Consider the following 8,220-nt stretch of genomic DNA (forward strand, 5'->3'; position numbering starts at 1 on the left):
CTGGCTCCTGGCTTTGGCCTGGCCCAGCCCTGGCCATTGTGGCCATTTGGGAAGTGAACAAGCAGATGGAAGATTCTCTCTCTCTCTTTCTCTCTCTCTCTCTGTAACTCTTTCAAATATAAAAATAAATAGATAGATAGATAGATAGATAGATAGATAGAAGTTATGTATTACAGAAAAAGATTGTGTGACCTTTAGTCCATACCTGAGACTATAAATTGCCTTTATTTATCTATTTTTATTTATTTGAAGATGGAGAGATGGACAGAGAGAAAGAGAGAGAGAGAGAGTCTTCCAAGCAGTGGTTCACTCCCTAACGGCCTATAACCATGAAGCTGGACTGGGCGGAAGCCAGGAACCTGGAACTTAATCCTGGTCTCCAGCATGAGTGCCACTATTTGAGCCATAACTTACTGTCTCACAGGGTGCAGGAAACTGGAATTGCAAGCAGAGCCAAAATTTGAACCTGGGCCCTACAACATAAGTTGTATTGTCCTAAGTAGTGTTTCAACCACTAAACCAAATGTCTGATCCTATATATAGGCTGTAAATGGAAGTTAGGTAAAGAAAATTTCCTTGGAGAAGAGTCTGGCACTTCCTCTTATCTCAAAATTACGCTTACTGCTTGGAAACAGGGGATAATGGTATTTTCCAATGCTTGTCTAGTAAGAGCACCCTTATTTAAGGTAACCAACTAAAGATTTTGAAATGTGTTCCCTGAAGATTGGGAAACACAGTGTCGTGGTGTTTGACTCTTAACTGAGACTTGGAAAGAGGAATTATCTTGAGAGAAACAGGGTCATATTAGGAACAAACTGCACTTCCACCTATGGAATGAGCAAGGCTGTGAGTCTGTTTTTCTCAAACTGTTATGTTGATACGGGATCACAGTGATAGAAAGAAAAAAGCTGGAAATCACCTTAACAAGGATCTGGCCCAAAATGGCTACCTTGAAAGAGAGATGGAGCTCCAGTCCGGAGAGTCTATTAAATCACCTACCAGACACCAAAGAATATAACAGCCATTACACACATCGTGAGGACAAATTTCTCAGAAATCTTTAAAATCACCCTGTGAGAGAACAAGCTATCCTTGAACATCTGCCAAACCTAGAGATAGCTGGCTGAATAAGTCTGTGATCTAAATTCCTCCTTTAGCTGAGAAAAGGAGAGAAAAAGAGAGAGATGGACACACAGACAGGCATTGCAGGGTAGGTCACAGTTTTCCTATAAGAAACTGAACCAAGTTAGACTAAGACAGCACTTTGGAGGTTCATCATACTAAATAATGTATTATTCAAATGAGGTGGGTATACTATCTAAAAGATAAGAAAATATTACTGTCACTATCAGAAAGTAACTGGAGCAAGTTGTAAGTTTTACATAACAGAGAAGAAAGGCCATAAAGCATGGTCGAAGGCACCATGGAAGTAATTACATCTTATCAATTTAATCCTATTGAATAAGATTATAAAAGCAAATTACAGAGTAAAGTTGATTTAAATATGTGGACCCAGAAAAATATCTCAAAGGTACATCTTTGGTTAACAGCAATATACAGTAGATGCAGAGGAATGGCTCATATGTGTATGTAGATAGAAATTTGTTTCTTCCTAAAAGAAAAATTCAACAAGGAAGAAAATCATAAAGAAGGCTTATATAATGAGGATAATGACAAAGAATAAGGTGAAAAGGGGGCAACATATTCTACCTGTGACTCCTACAAAACTGTCCCGTGTATTCTGTGTTTCCACACACAGATTATTGCTTCTGCTTTGAAAGCCAGGTCAATAAAAATGAACAGTTTGATCAAGCACTCCATGGATTAAATACCAAGCACCAATTTTTTCATCTTTTTTCAGTAATTCTTTCCCAGACTTAGATAGTATGTTTTCTTCTGAATCTGCTGATCAGACATTAGAATAATGCTTGAGGATGATCCTCTGAAACTCTTTATCTGTACAGCTCTTTGTCTCCAATACTCTGAGAACAATAGCCATGTTGGTCTTCCTGGATTGTCAGCTCCATCTCAGGGAGATTCCAGGGTCATTTCTTTTTTTTTTTTTTTAATTCCCTCCACCTCCCCCTCCAGGGTCATTTCATGCCTGGATTCCCTCCTTTGCCCTCTCCCCAGGGCATAAGCTCCTGAAAACCTAGACTTCCACTTTTTTGTTTCCAGCTTATCAGGAATTGCTGTCCCTTTGTTTTCTGGTGTTCAGTGTCTTGCAACTAGTATTTGTTTTGGTTTGCTTCATATGAGAGGATGAATAACAGCCCCTGTTATTCCACCTTGGTCCAAAGTTCTACACTGAAGCTTTTTGTTGTTTAAAATTTCTTTATTTATTTGGGGCCTGCACTGTGGCATAGTGGGAAAAGCCACTGCCTGTGGTGCTGGTGTCCCATTTGAGTGCCTGTTGGAGTCCCAGCTGCTCCACTTCTGATCCAGCTCCCTGCTAATACACCTGGGAAACTAGTGGAAGATGGCCCAAGTGTTTGGGCCCCTGCCGCCCACGTGGTAGACCCAGAAGTCACTCCTGGCTTTGGCCTGGCCCAGCTCTGGCTGCTGCTGCCATCTGGGGAATGAACCAGTGAATGGAAGATTCTCTGTCTCTCTGACTTTCAAAATAAATAAATATTCAAAAAATAAAATTATATATTTTTATTTACTTGAAATGCAGAGAGAGAAAGAGAGAGAGAGATCTCCCATCTGCTGGTTCACTTCCCAATGATTCCAACAGTTGAGGCTAAGTGAAGCATAAGCCAGGAGCCAGCAGGGACCCAAGTATATGTATATGCACATTTCACAATATCTGCCTCAAGAACCAGTTTATGTATGATCATTTGATACTAGTTTCTCTTCCTAAACTGTAAGCTCTATAAGGATAGGTACCTTAGCTATTTTGCTAGCAATTCTCTCCCTGATTCCTGTTTGTTATTTTTACAGAGTAAGGAACTGCACTTCCTACATATCTTGAAGAATTTCAAGAAGATGGAAAAATTTGAGCAAAGGAAAATACTGTGTAAGGATGGGCCACAGATGTATTTGCTAACATCCTCCCTATAAGAATTTTTTAAGATTTATTTTATTTATTTGAAAGGCAGAATAAGAGAGAGAGAGAGAGAGAAAGAGATCTTCCATTTGCTGGTTCACTTCCCCATAATGGCTACAATGGACAGGGGTGCTTTTCCCAGGCCATTAGCAAGGAGCTGGACTGGAAGTGAAGCAGCCAGGACATAAGCCAGCACCCACATGGGGTGCCTGCGTCTCAGGCTATGGTTTACCCATTACATCACAATGCTTACCCCAGTATGTGTTCCTTTTATAACTTTAACTTTTAAAAGTTATTCTTGTATAATATCCTATCTTACACATGAAAACCAAAGTACTGTATGTATGTAGGTGGCACGCATAGGTACACATAGGTATGTGTGTTATGCCTATGAGCACAAGATTTAAGGGGTAAATTCATCTTGTGGATTTATTTTTTTACAATGAGGGTTAATGTACAGTTAATTGAAAAAATTATACATTATGAAATTTTATAACTCTTAAAAACTAAAGTTTTATGGAAATTACACTTCCTGAAGAAAGAAAATCTAATAGAAATTTACCTTGTTAATGGGTGGTAGATAATATTAAACATTTTATAGAATGAAATGAGAATTGAGTATAAAGTGAACAAATATTTAATAATATGATTGATAGCATAAGTTTTAATGTCATGATCAAAACCTTATACTAAATATGAAAGAAATCATATAAATTTTTGTCTTTGAGTTTTACTCAGTGTGTCTTAATTTGTTTCCATTTGAAACCATATGTCAGTATTAGGATCACCAATCACTAATGTTGCTGAAAGGTGAATTTCTTTCTGGTTAATGAATTGCCCTTGGGGATGAGTATTGAGAAAAACTAAAAAGAATTGCTCATGTTTATATGTGTATAAAAGCATCATTTTAAGTATTCACTATTTCTTTTTTTTTTCTTTTTCTTTTTCTTTTTTTTTTTTTTTTTTTTTGACAGGCAGAGTGGACAGTGAGAGAGAGAGAGAGAGAGACAGAGAGAAAGGTCTTCCTTTGCCGTTGGTTCACCCTCCAATGGCCGCCGCGGCTGGCGTGCTGCGGCCAGCGCACCGCGCTGATCCAATGGCAGGAGCCAGGTGCTTCTCCTGGTCTCCCATGGGGTGCAGGGCCCAAGGACTTGGGCCATCCTCCACTGCACTCCTGGGCCATAGCAGAGAGCTGGCCTGGAAGAGGGGCAACCGGGACAGAATCCGGTGCCCCGACCGGGACTAGAACCCGGTGTGCCAGTGCCGCTAGGCAGAGGATTAGCCTGTTAAGCCACAGTGCCAAGACTCAAACCCAGGCACTCTGACATGGGATGCATGTGTCCCCAGTGGCATCCCAACTACTGAGCCAAACACCTGTACTCAGACAACATATTTTGAATTTCTCAGACAGTAGGCCTAGCCTGACTCCCTTGCTCCTCACACCACATGCTTGGAGTTTCACAATAAGAATCCATCCACTACTACTCATCTGGTCAGCCACGTTCATCTCAAATTGCTGCCAGAACTAAAAGGTCAATGGATCAAAGTAGAAATTCTAGAAATAAATGCAAGTTGATGAACTCTTCTAGTACATAATGGTATTTAAATGTGGTAGTATGAATTATTCTCTTTAAATATTTGTTTTTTAAAGAGGAACAATTAAATGTGATATTTAGGTCTTACATGATAGTATAGTGACTTTAAATTAAAGTCTTTATGGTTTAAATAAAAAAAAAAATTAGGTCCTCAAATGTTTTAGTGCAAAGTCTGGAGTGATAGAGGACAGTAAATGACCTCACATGGGCCAAATCTAGTATATGGCCTGGTTTTATAAATAAAGTTTTAATGAAACATAGCCACACCAATTTGTTTATATATAATCTGAGGCTGCTTTTATGCTACAATGGCAGTGACAGAAATGGTGTCTCCTGTAAAACTTGAAATGTTTACTATGTGGTCCCTTATAGAAAATGTTTGCTTATCCTGGCCTCAGACATAAGAGTAAGCAGCAATGTCTTATTAATTATTTTAAGACGATCTACAGGTAGTTGAGGACTTGTTTCTCAATTCAAAGAAACATGGCTTCTAGTTTCTTCCTTAATATTGTACTTCTTTAAAAAAAAAGATTTATTTGAGAGGTAGAGTTAGAGACAGAGAGAGGGAGAGACAGAGAAAGGTCTTCAGTCTGTTGATTCACTCCGCAAATGGCTTCAACTGCCAGAGCTGGGCCGATCTGAGACCAGGAGCCAGGAGCTTCTTCCGGGTCTCCACACAGGAACAGGGGCTCAAGGACTTGGGCCATCTTCCACTGCTTTCTCAGACCATTAGCAGGGAACTGTATCAGAAAAGGAGCAGCCAGAACACAAACTGGTACCCATATGGAATGCCGGTGATGCAAGCAGAGGCTTTGCCTTCTATACCACAGCACTGGCCCCAATATTGCACTTCTTTAAGAAGGCGATAAGTTCCCTGGAGACAACTCTCAGTGAAAGGGCTTTTAGGACATTAGAGAGAAACAGAATAGGATATGAGATAATTCCAGATCCATACAATACAAATATTTGTGAGACATATGTTCAGAATTGCAATTTTACAAATGGCAAACTATTGCATGAATAGAATTTCAGTGTCTAAAGGAAGGAGATTTGGTCAAACATTAAGATTTGGGTATAATCTATAGCCAACTTTCAAATGGTAATGTAAATTTCACAGAAAATATGCAGGCTTTATATGAATGAGACTCCTTTCTCATTAATGCAGCACCAGCATCCCACATGGACTCTGGTTGAGTCGCGGCTGCTTGAGATGACCCAAGTACTTAGGCCCCTGCACCCACGTGGGAGACCCAGATGACACTCCTGGCTCCTGGCTTCAGCCTCATCCAGCCCTGGTCACTGAGGACATTTGGGGTGTGAACCAAAGGATGGAAGACCTCTCTCTCTGTCTCTTCCCTCTCTTTCTCTGTAACTCTTCCTCTCAAATAAATAAATAAATCTTTTAAAAAATTGAGGTGTTGTAGTCTTTAAAAAAACTTATGAAAAACGGTTTTCAAATGGTTAAATCTAGGGCTTTAAAACATATTTATCATTTTCCTCATTTCCATGATCTAGATAAGATTGCTATTATTTCAGCTTTCAGAGTTTATGTTTATACAGTTTGTATTACAGATGAATTCTGTAAATGCTAAGTTTTTAGAAAGGAATTGGGAATAAAACGTGTAATTTTGGAACTCATTTAAACAAGCACTATTTAATAACATGTTTTACAAATAAAAACTTAATCATAAGGTAGGATAGGATTTAATATTTCATGTGAAAATTAGCATTTTCTGATATCTAAAGTATATTAGCAATATATACAATATCCTGGTTTTCAGAATAAGGCTATTCTTTTCTTGATTTTTTTTAAATTTGGAAAGAATAGCCTTTATTTTTCATGAACCAAACCTAAAATAAAGTATCAAAATAACTCAAAAATTCACAAATAAAATTTCTACTGAGTTTATAGTTCTCTTTTTCAAGCATAGTATATTTTGTGTCTCATATTTAATGTCTTATATTAAGAATCTAATTTTCTCTATATAAGCAACCCTTGAATAGTTAAAATTTTTAATTAATTTTTAAATTTTTATATTAGGTAGTTTGGCTGCTAAAACGTTAAGATAGGATGTTATATTGTATTTTATTTACTCCCCTAGAGCATCAAGGAACAGTTATTGAATAATTACCCCCCCTCATTTTTCTTATCTGTATTTGAATTCAACTTGTGTGATGTTTCATTCTTCACCAATCTTTCCTCCCTTCTAAGTTAATTATTTATGACCTTTTTAAAGGATTTATTTATTTATTTGAAAAGTAGTGTTACAGAGAGGCAGAGGCACAGAGAGAGAAAGAGAGAGATCTTCTATCTGCTGGTTTACTTCCCAAATGGCTGCAATGGCCAGGCTGGAGCCAGGAGCCTTGAGCTTTTTCCGGTCTCCTACATGAGTTCAGGGGCCTGAGGACTTGGGCCATCTTCTACTGCTTTCCCAGGCCATAGCAGAGAACTGGATCGGAAGTGGAGCAGACAGGACTTGAACTGGAACCCATATGGTATCCCAGCACTGCAGGCCATGGCTTTACCCTCTATGCCACAACACTGGTCCCTTGTGACCATTTTTTTGTGGGTACTTGTCTCTGATGAAAACATACAACTATTGCAGAGATTTGGATTGTAATTGAAATGGTGAAAAATTAATGTATGCGTGTTTGAATATCACTTCTGAGAAGCCTTATTCTAACATCATCCTGCTTCTTATGTGAGGCAGAATTATCACACCTTCTACTGAGTCTAGTTTGTTATTACTATGGGTAAAAATGTCTTTCATTTTTAAAACTTAGTTTAAGATTGGATCAAGATAGAAGAGCAGGGAAGGAGCTTACTGTTCTGGTCTATCCTATAGTCTCCCTTTACACATACCATTAATGACACTGTTTTATTTTTGCGGGCTGTTATAAATATGCTATTTCATTATGCATGTATTTCATTTCATGGAGTTTTAGTCAAGAGATGGGAATATGTCATGTGCCATGTCTGACAGTGGATGTGCTTTCACAACATATATTTAAAAAATGAGAATCTTACAAGGAATGTTTTTTGTTGTAGGTTTTTATTTAAAATGTGTGGAAAAGGAAAAAGCCTATTTATAGAGGAAAATATAAGGAAAAATGACAAATGGCTTCTTCAGTAGTGTACTTTTAGCTATTACTAACTTGGATATGTCATTTCAGGGAAGGAGATATATAGTATGTTGATGCATCAAAAAGTTCATGGAAATGGAAATACAAGATTATTTTGGTACAAAAATGTTTAAGTCAGTGGATACTTTTCCCATGCTATATACTTTCCATGAACTTTTGGAAGACCCCTTGTAAGCATAGATTTCTGAAACTTTTGCATCCCATAGACTCATCTATTAATTCCATTCTCCATGAACTTTTTGAAGTACCCGCATATAGTCCCTTTCCACAACCTTTGTTGATCTCCTGTAATATTCCTGTGTCCTGCTCTGCCCCATTCCTGGGACAGTGGGGACTAGGCCTTTGTCCATGGGGAACAGTTGGAACTTCAGCCTGAATAGGCCTCCCTGGTCTCATGGTCTCAGTTTTCTCCTCTCAAAGATGGATATAATT

The sequence above is a fragment of the Lepus europaeus genome, chromosome X (genome assembly GCF_033115175.1).
Source record: "Lepus europaeus isolate LE1 chromosome X, mLepTim1.pri, whole genome shotgun sequence".
NCBI classification, from domain to species: domain Eukaryota; kingdom Metazoa; phylum Chordata; class Mammalia; order Lagomorpha; family Leporidae; genus Lepus; species Lepus europaeus.